At 35.9% G+C, this 20,600-nt stretch overlaps 1 protein-coding gene across 1 annotated transcript in view; it reads right to left on the reverse strand.

Moving 5' to 3' along the window:
- The window catches only part of LOC140746631 (5-hydroxytryptamine receptor 1), a 184,266-nt gene that overhangs the window by 104,512 nt on the left and 59,154 nt on the right, over window positions 1-20,600 (reverse strand). Inside the window, exon 2 of the mRNA XM_073078756.1 lies at window positions 15,722-15,753. The gene's annotated coding sequence lies outside the window, so the exon portion shown is untranslated. The remainder of the gene's footprint in view (window positions 1-15,721; window positions 15,754-20,600) is intronic.

Genomic DNA, 20,600 nt, shown 5'->3' on the forward strand with positions numbered 1-20,600 from the left:
ACATCCTAACTAATATTATAAATGTGAATGTGTTTTGTTTGTTTGTTTTCCACTTTCATGTCTTAAGTACATAACCAATTGTTACGAAATTTTCTACACATGTCGTCAGGGGTTTAGAAAAAGACATAGGGACCTTTTGTATACATAAAAAAAAATGAGCCGTCACGGGACGCCTGGCAGATGTGAAACATCGACATTATTTTGTAAAAGTAATATGCAGAAAAGAACATATTGTGATAGGAACTAAATATGTCATAATGATAAAATAAAATATTACGATAATTTTCCAGATAACGATGACTATTTATTGAATTCGATTGCGCATGGCGACGCGTCGCCACACCGTACACACTACTGCATATAGACTGTATATATATACCATCGTATAGCGTGCGTCGCCACGCCAGAAATCGGTTTTACGTGCGGCTATAGATGTTTCACATCAAAAACCTCTAACCGCGAAGCCGCGGGTAAAAGCTAGTCATACATGAAGAGCAACGCATCAGTGACCAACTTCACGTAGGAATCTTATCTGGGGTTGATTACTGATGTCCAGGGACGACATTAGCCTATTATCATCGGGTGGACTGCATGCACATTTGTGAGTTCAATCTTATAAAATATAAACTAATTCTTGTGTCTCTTTCCTCCAACCTAGGTAAATATAGCAATGAAGATAATTTGAAGATAAAAGTTTACACAAACACTCACATCGTTATCAGCTACTACGTAAACTCCGGTAGCTAATATCTAAGCTTGTCACAATTACCTATATCTGATCTGATAAGGGCATAGCGACATGGGTCCAATTAGATTTCTAGTAGATTTCCCTAATAGATATAATATCTATTGGTACCACGTAGACTTTTTAGATAGAAATCATTTTTATATATTTGTCGGTTGTTTGGTAATTATAATTAATTAACTAGCTGTCGTGTGGTTAATGTTCCGATTTACTAACATAATTTTCCAAGCGAAGTTAAAAGCCAGTCATGAAAATAGGGTGAAATGTCTATCTAAAGTCTATCACAGATTTGTTGATCTATTTAAACTAAGCTGGTACCCCTACGATGATCATAAGATTTGTTTGTAAATAACTTAAAGTAAAGTGTAATGTGTAAAATGTAATAAAAAAATTTTTGTTGTAACTTAAATGTAAATGTAAATGTTGTACTTAAATGTTGAAGTTAAGTTAATTATTTTTAAAGAGTATTTTGTGATCGAAGTAACCGTAATTATCGCTATCTCAACGAAATTTTGGAAAAAAGCCAGGGTATCTTCTCTTATCCTACATTAATATGCAGATGAGTTTAAGCGCAGAAGCGCCCTAAGGATAGCAAGGGTAATTCAGCCTTTTACTAAAAATTAGACAGATTTTAAAATTTTAAGAAAGACTACGAATTGGTAATACAAAAGACTTTGATAGTTAACGCTAAGTAGGTTGGAATTCATTCCAATCTAGTAACAAAATTATTATTGTGGAGGTTAATGTTTCTCCAACGTATGTACTGTGTATGTGATTATGTAATACATACTATGTATGTCATATTTTTTGGCACAATCTACAGCGCGAACCGCTTGTCGCATTTTAACATATGAGGTGTCGTTGGATTCGACGTAGAGTAAGAGTCGGATTTTAGTTTCTATAAGAATTGTAAACATCATCCAATTTTGATATTAATCATTTTAATTTGTGAATACTTCTTACAAACATTTTTTACAATCCGTTATTTAAACGACCATTTTTTAAAACAATCCTTGACATTTTATATTTTACAAACATTCTATCCATTTCTATATCTATAAAAATCTCAGTCATTGCATTGTAGTTTTTATATGAACAATTGCTTAATGTTTCAACATATGAATATAACGACTCGTACTAACCCATTCTATGCATTTCCCACACAATTTCGCAAAGCATAAATTCCATCACTGGTTTGTGCAGCATGCAAAAGTGCAATTAGCGACACCTGTAGTCCACAATGTCATTTACACGAAATTCTGAACAAAATAATTTAAAGCTGAAACCATATTTGCACTACACTGTGAATAGTGGTTTAGATTTGTTAGTTTGTTGAATTAATACATACATATATGTAATGTATGTGGTTGTTGTACGCGAAATATTATTTTACATATTTCAAATATAAATTCGCGACGGACTAACTCGTGTTTTCATTACAATACTTTTTTTATTATTTTATGTTAATAGTTTTAGTTAAGAGTTCTTGAATCTTTTATTTTATTTCAGTTTAGTGTCTCATTTTAAAAGTTATATGTGCTCTCATAAAGACAAAAATGTTTATGAAATCAAGTAAATTGCATACAACATTCTAGAATCTGAGTTTCTCGAAGCGACCAATATTGTTAAATTAATTTTCAGCAATCTTGCAGATTTTCAATGAAATTTTTGAAGGGGCAACGTCGCCAATAAATACTTTAGAACAAAAGCTGCAAGAGGACAATATCAGCTGATTTATTGCAGGCGACTTTTAATCAAGTTTTAATAAAATTTTGTACATCATTCTTATGTTAGCGCTTATTAAAGTGTAATGTAATAAATATGTAAATACCAAATTTTTTAAACGAACATTGCATATTTGAAAATAGACATGTTAGTTATGTATATAGATGATGAATATGTACAAATAAATTTTAATGTCTGTTTGTAATGAAAAAATTTGTAAGAAGTCTAAATACGAATGAAAGTATATACGATAATTATATTAAAAAAAAACATTGTTAAAATTGCGTCTCTTTGTCTGTGTGTTTTGGCTCATCTCCTAAAGGGCTGGTCCGATTTTGACAGGACTGTAACTGACAGTTAGTTGATGTTAATAAGGAATAACTACTTTTATCTTAAAAAACAATTAGGATCCTCGAAATCTTCAGAGTATTAACACATATCAAGTGAAACCGCTCGTTAATAATTACCAAATAACTGATTTTTCGAAAACGGGCACAATATACTTGAATACTTAGCACTAGTTAATTAATTATTTTAGCTTATTTTAAGTTAGAAGCGCGATCGTTCCACGGCATATATAGATCTTATCGGATATATAAAATTAAGCAATATCAGGCGCGGTCGGGAGTGGCATGGGAGACCGTTAGTGGCTAAATTTCATGCGACACGCTAAAAATATTAAAGACGCGTCGTAATAGATAAAATATTTTTTTTCTATAGAATACGTTAATCATCATCAACCCATCACTGTCCCACTGCTGGCCACGGGACTCCTTTCAGAATGAGAAGGATTAGGCCATAGTCCACCGCGCTGGCCAAGTGCGAATTGGTAGACTTCACATACCTTTGAAAACATTTCTTTTTACTTCTCAGGTATGCAAGTTTCCTCACAATGTTTTCCATCACCGTTTAGTAAAATGATAATTAATTTGTAATACGTACATAACTTTTTAAAATCAGAGGTGCCTGGGATTTGAACCTCGGACCTCCGATCAAGAGGCAGAGTTTCTTAACCACTAGGCTATCACTGCTTTTACGTTAATACACACGTATATACAGGGTGAATTTTTCAAACAGGCCTTCAAGGCCAAATCCGAAACTGTAAGGATTAGCGAAAAATGCTGAAAGGAGTTACGAGGCCGATTTTGATAAAAACTAAAACTGCATCATTCGTTTTTTAAAATATCTTTTTCCGGGAATCGAACGAGTTCATTTTGAAAAAAATTACACCGCTATATTATTCTAATATCTGATAGTGTCGCTTATGAGGATCAAATTCTGGGAAGTAATGTTATGTGACAAATTTTGCTAATCCTTATAGTTTCGGATTTGGCCATGAAGGCCCGTTTGAAAAATTCAGCCTGTATAACTATCAGTTACTATATAACACAGGTTTGTTTGTTTATTCTATTAGATAAAAAAGATAAACGCTAAAACAAACTATCCAGTTTATTTTTACACTACGCTATGATGACAAAAGTAAAATGCAAATATTGGTCTCTTCACCACAATATTTATTTAGAGAGGCTTGTTAGTGCTGAATTGAATTTTGAAACTGCAAAACACGTAAATTGGGTGGTTTGTTTGAAATGCAGATTTGTCTTCAGTGGTACGAAAGTTGTATCTGCAGTTCTGCACTGTTTAAATCGCTTGAGGTTTATTATACAAGTATTTTTGCATCACTAACGCTAAAACGCTTTTTACACTCACAGCACTAGGATTCCCTGTGTCTTGGGTGCCATGGACACACACATAGACAAATACACAAACACCCAGACCCAGAAACAGAAATCAAAATTCATCGTTTAGATATCTGTCTGGCCGGGGATCGAACCCGGGACCCTTTGCGCGTCAGACCGGTATGGTGACCGCTCCGCCACGCGGGTCAAAGGTTATTGAAGTAGCTAATAAGCAAGGAGTCCATGTGATGGTAGGTGGTCACTGCCATCCATGAACAATTGTGGTTCTCCCTGATCTAATTGCAGATGTCTTTCTACCGCTGAGAACTAAGATTATCACCTCATGTAAGTCAGTAAGTATCCACGACATTCCAAAGCAACTGATTCACGAAATAATTTGATGTTGACTTGGTATTCCCAGGCGGAATCATAAAGGTTCTACCATCGATCTTTTTGAAATGCATGGCTTATCTTTTTCCTATCACACATTCAAATTAGAGCATAGCAGCATAATCATCATCAACCCATTACTCTTAAAAAAGAAAAAGAGGTCTTAAAAAAGAATTAGGGACCTCAAAATCTCCAGAGTATTAACACATATTAATGCAAGTGAAACCGCTCGTTAATAATATCCAAATAACTGATTTTCAGAAAACATGCACAATATAGTACAATATTCAGCACTAATTTATTAATTATTTAAGCTTATTATAAGCTAGAAGCGTAATCGCTCCACGGCATATATAGATCTTATCGGATATATAAAATTAAGCAATATCAGGCGCGGTCGGGAGTGGCATGGGAGACCGTTAGTGGCTAAATGTCATGCGACACGCTAAAAATATTAAAGACGCGTCGTAAGAGATAAAATATTTTTTTCTATACAATACGGTAATCATCATCAACCCATCACTGTCTCACTGCTGGACACGGGACTCCTTTCAGAATGAGAAGGATTAGGCCATAGTCCACCGCGCTGGCCAAGTGCGTATTGGTAGACTTCACAAATCTTTAAAAACCTTTTTTTTTTACTTCTCAGGTATGCAGGTTTTCTCACGATGTTTACCATTACCGTTTGGTAAAATGATAATTAATTTGTAATACGCACATAACTTTGAGAGGTGCGTGCCTGGGATTTGAACCTCGGACCCCCGATCAAGAGGCAGTTTCTTAACCATTAGGCTATCACTGCTTTTACGTTAATACACACGTATAGGTATACAGGGTAAATTTTTCAAATAGGCCTTCAAGGTCAAATCCGAAACTATAAGGATTAGCGAAAAATGCTGAAAGTAGTTAGGAGTGAGTTAGTTGAGTTTTTTAAAATACCTTTTTCCTGAGCCGGGAATAGAACGAGTTCATTTTGAAAAAAATTACACCGCTATATTATTATAATATCTGATAGTGTCGCTTATAAGGATCAAATTCTGGGAAGTAATGTTTTTTTGTGACAAATTTCGCTAATCTTTATAGTTTCGGATTTGGCCCTGAAGGCCCGTTTGTAAAATTCAGCCTGTATAACTATCAGTTACTACATAACACAGGTTTGTTTGTTTATTCTATTAGATAAAAAAGATAAACGCTAAAACATACTATCCAGTTTATTTTTACACTACGCTATGATGACAAAAGTAAAATGCAAATATTGGTCTCTTCACCACAATATTTATTTAGAGAGGCTTGTTAGTGCTGAATTGAATTTTGAAACTGCAAAACACGTAAATTGGGTGGTTTGTTTGAAATGCAGATTTGTCTTCAGTGGTACGAAAGTTGTATCTGCAGTTCTGCACTGTTTAAATCGCCTGAGGTTTATTATACAAGTATTTTCGCATCACTAACTGAAATGTTATTAAAGTAGCTAATGCAAGCAGTCCATGTAATGGTAGGTGGTCACTGCCGCCCATGGACAATTGTGGTTCTAACGGATCCAATTACAGCAGTCTTTCTACCCCTGAGAACTAAGATTTTCACTTGATATATGTAAAACAGCTAAGTCACTAAGTATTCACGACATTCCAAGGCAACTGATTCACGAAATAAATAGGTGTTGGTATTCGCAGGTGGAATCAGAAAGGTTCTTTTTTTTTTGTTTACTAGGGTGAAATCTTCAAAAGGTACCCGGTGCCGTAGGAGCGACACAGGGTTATGTGGGACTCTTACCGCACTAAATCCCCCCGGTGGCCGTCCTCGGCGCTGCGTAGAAGACTCGGGGATCTCCAACGGAACCCAACCGGAGTCCTCTTAACGCGGTGCCCCGTCGGGCTCCGCGCAGGTCAGCTTGACGCTCACCACACTACCTTCTACCATCTATCTATCTGAAATGCATGGCTTATATTTTTCTTATCACACATTCAAATTAGAGCATAGCAGCATTATCACCATCAACTCATTACTGTCCGTGCTGAGCACAGGTCTTCTCTCGTAATGAGAAGGATTAAACCATAGTACACCGCGCTGGCCAAATGAACAAAATAGTAGCCTACACATACCTCAGATTTTTCTTCTTAAAAATTCTGAGGTATGTAGGTTTCCTCACGATGTTTTCCATCAGCTTTTAAACAAGTGATCATTAATTTACAGCATGACAGATGTTTAATAACGCGATTTACATAGATCAAAAAGTTGTAGTTAACCTCAGTGTACAAAAAACTATAGAAACTCATTCGTATTTCCTGTAAGCTATTAAGGCGACCATTACCCTAATCGAAAACTATTTATTTTCTACTGGGTTTCATCGTTTATGTGATTTATCTGGCTAGCTTCCGACCACGATGTTTTCGTGGACCCTACGTTATGACTAAGTAAATTGATCAAGTCTGAGTCATATTTAAAAGACGTTAGACGTTCACGTTAGACTCGCATTTGGCCAATTTACCTAAGCATGCCAATTTTCACATCGTTAAACGGTGTAGAAATAGGTGCATCTAGGAACCAATTACAGCGGACAACATAAAAATGTCCATAAAATATTTATATGTCAACTTTAACGGCCTCTGAAGATTGTAGAAACCTCTTTATTTCGATTTCGGCGGTACCACCGCCACATTTATTTATTTATTTATTTATATATTTATTGTAAAAGTAACACAAAGTTAAATTACAACAGGGCAGACTTAATGCCTAATGGCATTCTCTACCAGTCAACCCTTGGTGATTGGAGAGAATTTGCGGCAGGTGTTAAATATAATACATTACGGATAAATAAATAATATACATATTTTATACATACATACATAAATATGTTTTAAATATAATAAATAAATATACATATAAGTGATAAGAGAGAAAAAAAAAAGAAGCTTTGTTTGTCAGATGAGGTGCTCAGATGCTCTTGGACAAGTTTTTCTGCCTAATAACTAAGCAGTATTAAGCGCTACTGAACTCCGATTTGTAAGTTAGACCCGGGGGGTATTCCCAGAACGCTACGACATGGGGCTCTTCAAAATAAGTCCAAAAAGAGCTCTCCTTCAAAGCCGGCGATGCAATGGCGACTCCTCTGGTGTTGCAAATGTCCATAGGCGACGTTAACTACTTTCCATCAGGTAGCACGTCTGCTTTATCGTCAGGTTCAAATATAAAAAAAAAAACACTTATGCGAGGCGTTTCAACTTAGTCCTTAGAAGTAACAACGCATCTGTGGCTGACCCTAGGTATGACACTAATCTTTGAACTGTGGTTAAGAAACTTGGCCTCTCGATCGAGGGGTCCGAGGTTCAAATCCCAGGCACGCACCTCTGATTTTCCAAAGTTATGTGCGTATTAAAAATTATGTGCGTATTAGAAATTAATTATCACTTGCTCAACGGTGAAGGAAAACATCGTGAGCAAAACTGCATACCTGAGAGATTTATAAAAAAAAATATCTCAAAGGTATGTGAAGTCTACCAATACGCACTTGGCCAGCGCGGTGGACTATGGCCTAGTCCTTCTCATTATGAGAGGAGACCCGTGCCCAGCAGTGGGACAGTAATGGGTTGTTGATAATGAAAATACAAGTAACAATTTTTATAAAGTAAGATATAAAGTAAGACGTATAAGTATCAAATTAGTTATCAAATTGAAATTGTTGGTTTTATTAACGTATTATACTGTCCAATACTAAGTAAACATGATATTTATCAATGCAACTATATCATTGTAATACCTGTAAGCCGTTACGTCAAGCGAAAACGATTTCCAACAACATTCTAACTTACACAATATGTTTTTATTGTCGTTTATCTGATTTATATTGCTATTTGTTTATGGTTTTATTGGTTTTCGCTATATTTAGTGATATTTATTAGATATCTGGTGTACATTGGTACATATTTTTATGTTTTAAAAGAATTTGTTATAAAATTGAAGCAGAAAAAGAGCATGCAGTCCTTCTGTTCGTGAGTGGTCATTGCCGTCAGTGGATATCTGTCTCCATCTTCATATAGTAGAACTGGAGTATTTCCTAAAACCATTAGGAGATGTATTGTCACTCCCGAAGACTAAAACAATCGCCTCATATTATGTAATTCGGCTTCCACGCCCTTCCACCAAAACACAGCATCACTGCTCCAATGTGGATTAGTGAGAAAGATTCAGTTTAGAGGCCCTAGGTAAAGGTTTTTAAACCGCGCATAAGGCCTACTAGCTTTAACGACTTCGTAAAATCAAATGGACTCAAACTCAAAGACTCAAACTCCGCACACCTAGCATCAAGGCCAAATGACTACTAATACTATTTCCAAGTACGTAATATAATTCCCAAATATCCAAATAAACAAGCGCCAACATATCACAAGGATTTAACCTATCCCAAGAAACTATTCAACTATTCGAAAACTATTCGACACGAACTATTAAAGTTTGAAGTTTAGCATTGATGAGTTAGGGTTATCTTCCGAGACGCTAAGTCTCGCCTGTTTCATTAGACTTGGAGCTTCAGGAGTTACTTAACTTGTATGGTATTTAGTGGCTGATGGAAAAACTCCAAGTTGCAGGTGTACTGAAGGTTTCCGGGACCAGAATAGCGCTACAGTATCCCCTGCCTGTCGTAAGAGGCGACTAAAAGGGGGTTTCCAGGGTAGCGGGTGGCAAGAGTGGGAGCTCGAACCGCTGAGCCAGCGGGAAGGACGGCGGCATGTGTGATCACATATTATCACCCACACCAGATGGTGTGGCTAGCGTCATGCTCACCTGGATGGAGCCCGACGGGTCAACACGCTAAGAGGACTCTAGTTGCGTTTTCTGGTGTTCCTGGAGTCCTCAACGCAACGCCGAGGATGACCACCAGGGGGGTTTTAGTGTGGTAAGTATCCCACATAACCCCGTATTGCTCAAACGGCATAGGTTACCTTTTGAAGGTTTCCCCCTCGTAAAGAAAAACAAAAGGTATACTAAAGGGGCTAGAACCTTTTGTGGTTCGAATCCAGTAGCACTACGATGTAATAAAGGAGACATATTTATCTACTTATACTTATAAGGCATTCCAACTTAATCTTGTAGTTAATCTGCAATCAACCACAGATAACATAAGATCCCTACCGTAGCGAACTCTGTAGCGGCTCAGATATCGTAACACATCTGTGGCCGACCGCAGGTAGAGTTCTTATCTTATCTGGGTTTGATGACAGATAATCATGGGCAGCAATAGTCACTTATCATCAGGTGGACTGCATGCTCCTTTGCTATTTTTACCACGCTTTTATTAGCTTGGGTTGTATGTATGTATGCATGTATGTAACGGATTCTTTGAACTCGATTTTTACCCACTTTGAACGGTCCGATTAATTAAAAATTTTGAACACTTACCAAGAATCGATGACAATACACGAATTTAATAATGTTACTCCATTTACCTAATCAGGATCGTCAGCAATAAGGATTAAAGATTTTCCTTGTGTCATTTTAGCGTGGTTTTTAGTTTTTAAACTATAATTATTATGTTACAAAAAATGTATTTTCATATATCTGTATCTTAATTTTGATATTATTAATTGGAAAGTAAGTTTGTTTGCCACACCTAAACCACGAAACCGAAACACCGAAATTATCATGAAATTTTGCACTCACGTTGTCAGGGTTCCAGAAAAGGACATAGGGTAACTTTTATCCCACGTGTTACCCCAAAAAATATTTTTACCGAGGAATAAATAAACTCAACTAGTATCGACCTCTGACGGCGAGCAAAGCCGCGGATATACGATAGTGTCAGAATAATTTCCCGTATTTGATTGTACGATTGCGTGATCAGCTACACTGATTTCCACCGTACATCATAATTGACTTCCTTGAGTCCGGTTTGTCAGTCTCGCTTATTAGCGTCCGGCGAGGTCCCGTTCTTCTCACGACAGTTCCCGTGGGATGAGTATCGTATCTTGTTTTTATTTCTTAAACCGATACTGGATTTAAGTAGGCTCTTAGAACTGTCAAATGCAAATATAATAAAAGTTCTTTCTGAAGTTGATCGTAGTTTATGCCACCCATTAGTGGTGTGTGTCTTAGTGATGTAAGGGTTTATTAAAATATAGATTGAAGTTGAATAAAACTAAGATAAGATTTATAAGATAATACAAGGTTTTTAGCTTTAGCTATTCAAAAGTTATGAATGTTCTGTCTAGTCTATTTTCACAATAACTATATTTTTGCGAAACTAAAACAAAAATCAAGTTGTTAATATTCTTTATGTTTGTAATAAAATTTATTTTAGAATATATTATAATAATACGCTATTTTTCCGCGAAAATATTTAAATTTATTCTTAAAATATTTCGATACCCTATATAGGTATACCTAATTCGGATATAGGTACTTGAATTATAAGTCTCTGATATTAATAATTAAATTGATTGTAGAAATTATAATGTCGACATACTCAAACAATCATCGTCGATTATTACAAAGTTTAAAAATGCGCATTTTTTTAACTTACCCTCTATAAGGTATTTATACATATAAAAACTACATAAGAACCCCAGTACAAAAATACCGCATCGCTTCAGTAAAATGACAAAGAGCACCATAATAATTAATAGGTTAATATACCTATTAAACTATAAGCGTTTGCCTTATCTACAGTCACAATATGACCTCTGCCCTTAGATACGAGACATACAATTAATTACTAAGGATAGTATGTTTCCTATGTCAGATGACTGATTCGGATATAGACATGGAGATCATCATCATCAACCCATTACTGGCCCACTGCTGGGCACGGGTCTCCTCTCAGAATGAGAAGGATTAGGCCATAGTCCACCGCGCTGGCCAAGTGCGTATTGGTAGACTCACATACCTTTGAGATTTTTTTTTTTTTTTTTTTTATAAATCTCTCAGGTATGCAGGTTTCCTCACGATGTTTTCCTTCACCGTTTTGCAAATGATAATTAATTTCTAATACGCACATCATTTCGAAAAATTAGAGGTGCGTGCCTGGGATTTGAACCTCGGACCCCTCGATCGAGAGGCCGAGTTTCTTAACCACTAGGCTATCACTGCTTTTGCATTTTACAATGACAATGTAATTTGACATGGAGATAGATAGATATAATTATATAGGGAAATTGATTTCGTTATCTAGCTATTACAGTCCTATTGTTAGGCACGGTTCACCACACTGGCCCAGTGCGAATTGGCAGACTTTACACACCTTTTTTTTTGTTAACGAGGGGGAAACCTTCAAAAGGTACCCGAAGGCATGGGAGTGACGCCGGGTTATGTGGGATTTTTACCGCACTAAAACCCCCCCGGTGGCCGTCCTCAGCGTTTGGTGGAGAACTCCGGGATCTCCAAAGGAACACAACCGGAGTCCTCCTAACGCGATGCCCTTCTATCGGGCTCTGCCCTGGGGGAGCCATTTACGCTCCTCTCACATCCCTTGGTGATTACAGCGACATGCGGCCACACAAAACCGCTGTCCTTCCCGGGGTTGCTTGCTGGACGGTTTGAGCTCCCACCCTTGCCGCCCGCAACCCCGGAAGCCCCTTTTAGTCGCCTCTTACGACAGGCAGGGGATACCGCAGCCCTATTCTGGTCCCGGTACTACAGGGACAAGACTTTACACACCTATGAGAACTTTTTTATTTCTGCCTAATAACAGCAGTGTCAAGCACTGCTGTGTTCTGGATTGAAGGGTGTGGTAAGGGAGACATACATTTCTGAGGCGTTCCAGCTTAGTCCTCATGGATAGCGGCGTGGTCGACCTCAGGAGGGAATCTAACCGTATCTGGAGTTGAGTATAAATGTCCATAGGGAGTAGCCACTTACAATAAGGTGGAATGCATGCTCGTCGTCGTCTCGTAAAAAAAATCCAGGCATGTAGGTATCATCGTGATGTTTTCCTTCATCGTTATAACATATATAAGATTATCCTATATATAAAATTCTCGTGTCACAGTGCTAGTTACCGTACTCCTCCGAAACGGCTTTACCAATTTTCACCAAATTTTATATGCATATTCAGTAGGTCTGAGAATCGGCTTCTATCTATTTTACATACCCCAAAGTGATAAGGGTTGTTCAACTTAACATTTTTTTAATATGACAACAAGTTTGCCGGGTCAGCTAGTGAAATTATAATAAGCATATACCTTTTTAAAATCAGAGGTGCCTAGGATTTGAACCTAGGACTGCCCGTTGAGAGGTCGAGTTAATCACTAAGCTATAAATGCTGTAAAATACTTATTATTATTAAATAACTCAACCCTTAGCTAATATCAAAGGTCAAAATCGGGGTATGTTTTAGGGTCTATAAGGGATAACTGTTCAAAGCCCATAAACCAATTGTTTTAGAACTACTGTGGATTATATTACTTCATAAATTTTGATTTTCTATTTGAGTTATTCAGCTTTCGGTAGCTTTGTTAAAACCGCAATTTGTTCAGAAGAATAATTAATTCAATTTTCCTTTTTAGGGTCTCGTACCCAAAGGTAAAAACGGAACCTTATTACTAAGCCTCCGGTGTCTGTCCGTCTGTCACAAGACTCTATCTGTGGAACCGTAATAGATAGACGCTTGAAATTTTTACAGAGTATGCATAACAGTTGCCGCTTTAACAACAAATAGCTAATAGCGAAAAAAAATACAAATGAAAATTTGGTGGTACGGGACCCTCTGTATGAGAGTTCGACTCGCACTTGGCCAATTATTATATAAAAAAGAAAACAAAGAAATAAAATTAAATAAGCAAATAAATAACATATTATAAGAACCTAATCAGAACCCTCGACCTATATTTTGTATGCATTGTGTAAGTCTTACAAACAAACAAACGAAACAATAGGTGTGTTCCTATATTGCTGTACAAAGCAATCGTTTTATTTTTATAAAAGAAATGAAGAGTAGTAATTGTAGAATATTTTAATATTTTGCTTTGAATGGAAAGTATGATAGACTAGTAGTTTCAAATTCGGTGTTTAAATCAAAGGGTCCGAGATTCGATTCCGGACACGCATTATGGATTTTAATGAGTCATGTGCGTATTAAAAATTAATTGTCACTTATAATGATTTTAATTTTATTGTTAATTGTCGCTATCAAACATCGTGAGAAACGTTACTAAGAGCTTTGACAATGTTATCTAGGAGTTTTTAAAAAGTTTACCAATCCGCACTTGGCCACCGATGGATTATCTAAGCTAATCTGCTCTCACTCTGATAGCACACCTCTGTGCCCAGCAGTGGGATAGTAATAGGATAACGATGCTGGGATAATAAAAGACCATTTTGGGATTTGATTTTCATGATTTTCATTTTATGTGTAAGTATATGCTGTTGTATGATATTCTAAGTCTCTTTTGGTCCTACGAATTATATGCCTCAGGCATCTTAAATGCGTAGACAGATATTGTCGTAATTCCAACTTAGTCCTAGGGACAGCAACGCATCTGTGACAGACCTCAGCTAGGATCTATATCCTATAGGGCGCTAGTTATAATGTCTAGGGGCATAGACCTTCCAGCATCGAGTACTACATTGAATATTATAATCCATAGTTAACTACCTTATATCAAATGTAATAAGTACATAAAGAATTGATCAAATCCTATTTGAAGACTTAATTTCTGACCTGAATTACTAGTTGAAATGTTTTATTACTAACTAGTTTTTGCCAGCGGCTTCGCCCGCGTTTAAAAGTAAATAATATGACATACTAACATACATAAAACTGAAAATTCGTACCTTCATTGGAATGACAGTGGCGCCATCTGGCGAATATTGCTCGTACCAACTCTGAAACCTTCGTGGGCTTATGGACAACAACTTTGCTAAAGATCATTACTTGATCAAATGCATGGTTTACGATTCAATCCTTACTAATATCGATTAAAATAATCGACTTTTTGGTCCAAAATATCGTTTCTTCGATTAATCGATCTTAGATCGCCATCCCTAGTTTCCGAGGGATTTCCGGGATAATAAACTATCCTATGTCCTTTCTCGGGTATCAGACTATCTTTGTACAAAATTCATTAAAATCGGTTCAGTGGTTTAGGCGTGAAGAAGAGACATACAGACAGACAGACAGAGTTATTTTCGGATTTATAATATAAATATATAGTAAATAGTAAATCTTTAATAATTTAAACGTTTCAAAGCCAATTCTTCGCATTTATTAATTTGAGAGAAATTTCAATCGACTTGCAATTAATTCAAAAAATCCAACAACTATTCAAGAAATAACTTCCAATTGAAATGCAATAATTATTTCACGTTGTAAAACCCGGAAAACTATTCAAGAAAATAAATTTCAATCCATTCAAAAATTACGTTTCTTGCTTGTTAAAATCATTCAATTGAAGGAATTTTAAACAAATTTAAGTTCAGGAAAGTAAAAGAAATGAGAGGAAGTTTATTTCTGCCTTTCATCGAACCGGTATTTAGTTACTGATAAGTACTTTTAACTGCTATTGAATAACCTCCGGAATATCTATTTTTTTTTTTATAATATTGGAGTAGCAGACCAGCATGCAGTCCACCTGATGGTAAGTGGCTACTGCCGCCCATGGACATCTGTAATCAACCCCAGATAGGATATGATATTCCTACCTGAGGTCGGCCACAGATGCGCCGTTACCCCTGAGGACTAAGCTGGAACGCCTCGGAAAAGTCAGTCTCTCTTACCACACCCTTAAAACTGGAACATAGCGGGGCTTAACACTGCTGTTATTAGGTAGAAATAGGTGTGGCGGTGGTGCTGCTGGAGTCGAACCACAAAGGGTTCTACCACCTTCAAAAATATTGCTATGTTTTATAATACAGGAGTACCAGACGAGCATGCAATCTACCTGACGGTAAGTGGCCATTGCCGCCTTAGGACATCTGTAATCAACCCCAGATAAAAACAGATTCCTACCTGAAGTCAGCCACATACACGCTGCTCCTAAGGACTAAGCTGGAATGTCTTGCATAAGTATGTCTCCCTTACCACACCCTTCATAGCAGATTACAGCAGCGCTTAACACTGCTGTTATAAGACAGACATAGGATTTGCGGTGTACCGTAGGAGTACACCACAGAGGATTTCATTTCATTTATTTTCATTTATTTGTACTGTAAGCTACTCTATTAGTGGATTTTTCTAAAAAAAAATATTACTTACGCAGTCGCTTATAAAATCACGTGATATCGTACCTGAAAATAGAAAGAACATACACAGTCAATTAATAGATACACTACAGTACTTCGTTTCCATGCATTTCTACTGAAATTTGAAGAAATACAGACATTTAATAGTAAAATGATGAAAATGACATTTTCTTTCACTGTTTAAGCAAGAGATACTGAATTAACTTTTTTATATTCTAAAAGTAGCAGACGAGCATGCAGTCCACTTAATGGTAAGTGGCTACTGCCGCTCATGGACATCAGTAATCAACCCCAGACAGGATTAGATATTCTTACCTGAGGTCGATCATGCCAGATGCACCCCTGATACCCCCGAGCTCATTAATTAAGCTATAACGCCTCGGAAAAGCATGTCTTCCTTACCACACCCTTCAAATCAAAAGACATCAGTGCTGCTTAACACTGCTGTTATTAGGCAGAAATGTGTGTCGGTAGTGCCGCCGGAGTAGAACCACAAAGGGTTCTACCAACTTAAAAATTACCACTAGATTATTAAAACTATTAGAACCATTTTTGTCCCACTGGGCAGAGACCTCCATTCAGAGTGAGAAGTGTTTGAATCCAGCATACTTCCCCAGCAATTGGTAGACACTTTGACAATTTATCACAGTCTTCAACGTTTTTCTTTCACTGTTTAACAAGAGAGAATAAAAAGTAGACGGTTTCCACTTTAAGACGACAAAACTACAACAAGACGTAACATGAAATACAAATGCGGAATAACTAATAAATAATTCTAGAGAATAATAACCACTTTCTTCAAACCAACCGCGGTCGATACAAGGCTGAATATTTTAAAATAATCCAATCGATGACAGACAGTGGTTCACATAAATGTTCCGACAGCGGTCCTCAACCTTTTCTTGGCGGCAACCCAAATGTCATGCACGTGCAACAATAATAAATAACTCTGTCGGTAGCGATATCCTCGTTAAAAATATAGAATTTTCTTTAGAGAAAACTTAAACATTTTATTTTTATTATTTAATAACAAGAATATAATTATATTGGAAACGCCAAATAGGATGTTTAGATACTATTACAATATTAATCAGTTATTTTCAAAATTATTTTTTGAGTTGTATGATGTTTGTTCAGTGATATTTGAATAACCTAAAATATTTATCTAATACTTGTAGTTCTACCGATATTTATGTACATTCAGTTTTAAAAATAGTGCATTCAGTAGCCAATTGAGGTTAATAAATTATACTGATTGACTTTCCTGTAGTTATTTTTATACGTAAATTGAAATCACATTTTGACATTTATATCAACTTTACTGTATTAAACACTAAGCAACACTCTTAATATCAAACATTAATGCTGTTTTCTTAAAAAAAACCCCGTAACAAAAACAAAAAGAGCAGCAATAAAATTTCAAATTGAGGAAAAGTTCAGAATACAGATATACATATATTAAATTGCTTTCGTTACAATTCTATCGTACTTTCTGTACGTCAAAACGTGAAAGGTTGAGTGCCGCTGCATTACATAATTCATGCGAACATGTCATGGACGCAACTCAGAAATAGATGGGAAATGCTATGCCGACTTGTTCCGCCGGTGTCCCTGTCACACCGTCACAGATAAGCGACAGGTGAAAGTAGCCTTTACGGTTCGATTCTGTGTGCACCACCGCCACAGATCATCATCATTATCAACTGCTGGGAAATTAGTAGACCTCACATGCTTTTGATTTTTTTTAAGATTTTATAGGTATGCAGGTTACGTCACGATGTTTTCTTTTCCGTTAAGTACGAGTGCAATTGATAATTATTTGGTAATACATATTTTTGAAAAATTAGGGTTGCGTGCTCGTGTTCGAATCTCGAACCACCTGATTGAGAGGTCTCGTTTCAACTAACTACTACTATGCTTATTTACTATTTCTGCGTAATAAAAGGAGTGAAAATATGTAGATTATCATTATTTTGCAGAATAAGCTCTGCTAAATTGGAACAAACTTGATAAAATTAAGAAAAAATGTAACATAATATTCCTTCACACAACTTTGACATGTTGTTGTATAAGCTCATTATTCCTGAATTACTATTTTATATTAGAAAAGATTCGATTACAACTCCATTATTTATTTTCTCTGACAATTCATTCCATGACATCTTATTCTCTAAAAAACATATAATATACTTCTTTCGTTTTATACAGTTTACCGCTACATTGCTACTCACCAGCAATTAAATAGACCCTTATTAATATAAATTAACTAAAAAGTGTTGTTACGAAAATATACCCTTAGACTACTACAATGTTTTTTTACTATTTCTGCGTAATAACAGGAGTGAATGTATGTGGATTATCATTATTTTGCAGAATAAGCTCTGCTAAATTGGAACAAACTTGAGAAAATTAAGAATAAATGCAACATAATATTTCCTTCACACAACTCTGACACGTTGTTGTAACTTTATCATTTTCATATTTAAGCTATATCGCTCGTACATAGTCGACAATCGAACCCAGACTTAAACATTGTCAAGCATAATTACCATTGTATACCGTTCAACGGAAAAATATTTTTCCATTTAACAAATCACTCTTTATTTTTATCGTTTACTACTACGCGATAAAACGAATACCTTATCTGCATTAATATTTCAAGGAACGAACCGTGGTTTGTGATTGCATAAATCGTAGGATTATAGCTTTACGAACTGATACGGTAAGCTATGATAAATTGGTCCCCATTATCGTTTTATTGTAAACAATGCGGATTTTAAACGATAAAATAAAATGTTGTGATTTGGAACGTTTTTTGGGTTCTGCATCTAAAGAACCCTATTACTAAGCCTCCCTCTGTCCTTGTGTCACCGGCCTGTCTCCTGAACCGTAATAGATTAATACTTAATTTTTATATAGTTAGATCGAAAAATGCCGAAAAATACCGGTTTGTTGTATGGAGACCCTCTTTAATATTCAATTTTATTTTATGTTTAGTATTTGTTGTTATAGCGGACACCGTTATGCATCCTCTGTAAAAAATCATGTGCCATCTATTACGGTTCCGGAGATATAGCCCTGTGACAGATGGACCGACGTACAGACAGCGAAGTCTTAGTAATAGGGTTTCGTTTTTACCCTTTGAGTACGGAACCCTAAAAACGGACAAATTTAGAGCGAAACAAAGAAAAAAAACTCAACAAACATACATACATACGCGGGTAATCACATTATGCGCTGCGCAGTCGAGTAAAAAATATCAGAACATAGTCAAAGTCGAGTCAAAGTCAACAGGATTTATCAAAATTCACATAAATAACATTTTGAATGGCACCAAGATAAATTTTAGTATATTTGATCCTCATAGTAATAACAAAATAGTTTAGCTAGACGTATTTCGGTTTATGTTTTCCTACATTACATACTCATTTATTTTTGCTGATCTGAGTTCATAGTAGTCATAAATATGAACATAAGTTTTGCGTTTAAAACAATAGATTTCTATGAGTTAAAGGTAGGATTTGTTTTTCTTTTCATGAATAAAGTCAGTTAAGATCTATGTTAATTATTTTTTGTAAAATTACAAAGATAATTAAATAATATATACAAATTATTTCTAATTTGCATTATTATATACTCATATATAAAAACAGGTATCAAAAAAGAATGTCATAAATAACGTAAATAGTCATAAAATGCCTTACCTACTTCTTTATTTATAGACTTTCTTTTCATTGGTTTTTTCCTACGAAAATATGAATCGCGATTGTCGTTAACCTATTATTGTCCCACTGCTGGGCATGGGTCTCCTCTCGTGGTGGAGTGCTAGGCCATAGATCACCGCACCGGCAAATTGCGAATTGGTAGACTTCACACACATCTTTATATATATATATTTCTTATGTGCGTGTGTATGTCACTGAACTCCTCCTAAACGACTGGACTGATTTTGATGAAATTTGTGGTGTGTGTTCAAGGTGACTTGAGAATGGTTTAGATTCACAATTTAGTCCGTGGGAAAAGGTTGTTTTTAATTAATTTTTAATTCGTAAGTAGTTATAGAATCGGAAACTATGTATTTGATCAAGTGATGATCTTTAGCAAAGTTGTTGTCCAAGAAGCCCACGAGGGTTTGGGAGTTGGTAAGACCAATTTTCGCCAGATGGCACCACTGTCATATTATTTCTTTAAAATGCGGGCGAAGCCGCGGGCACCACTAGTTTATTATATTTTTAATAATTCGCAGCTTAATAAATTAAAAACTTAAATACGAGTAGGTACTGAGTTTTTACCTAAAAAGCCATTAGAAAAAAATAAACAAACCAAAAATAGTTTTAGATAGAAATATTTTACATTTATATCATAAGAACCTATCCGTTAACGAACACTAATTATATTTAATTACTATTCCCCACGTACTCGACAGCTAAAGTACCAATTAGGAATAAATGGAGATTTATTAAGAATTCAAGTACGTTCTATTTTGTGCTGTAGCTATAGTTATTACAATACCACAAATTACAATTACCACATAGAAATAGATGTGAAACAGATTTCTATTTATAAGTAAAACGTTGTCCTAGCGGCCCAATTAATAGTTGGAATATTACTTTGTACAATAACCTGTTTATGTGACAAATTGTAAACAAAAGGCGGTAGTACTCTATGTCGGAGGTAACGCTGTCACACCTATTTCTGCTGTTATTGGAGCAGTGTTAAGCGCTGCTGTTTGAGGATGGGTACGGGCGAGATACCTATCCAAGGCGTCCAATTTAGTCCTCTGGAGATGCAAGTCATCTGTAGCCGACCTCAGTTGGAAATGTTATTTATTTATTTAATGTAATTTATGTAATGTATTAATGTTATGTAATTTATTACCAATTCATATTTAA

This window comes from Epargyreus clarus, unplaced genomic scaffold (genome assembly GCF_041222505.1).
Source record: "Epargyreus clarus isolate Ecla_fem2 unplaced genomic scaffold, WU_Ecla_fem_2.2 ptg000002l, whole genome shotgun sequence".
NCBI classification, from domain to species: domain Eukaryota; kingdom Metazoa; phylum Arthropoda; class Insecta; order Lepidoptera; family Hesperiidae; genus Epargyreus; species Epargyreus clarus.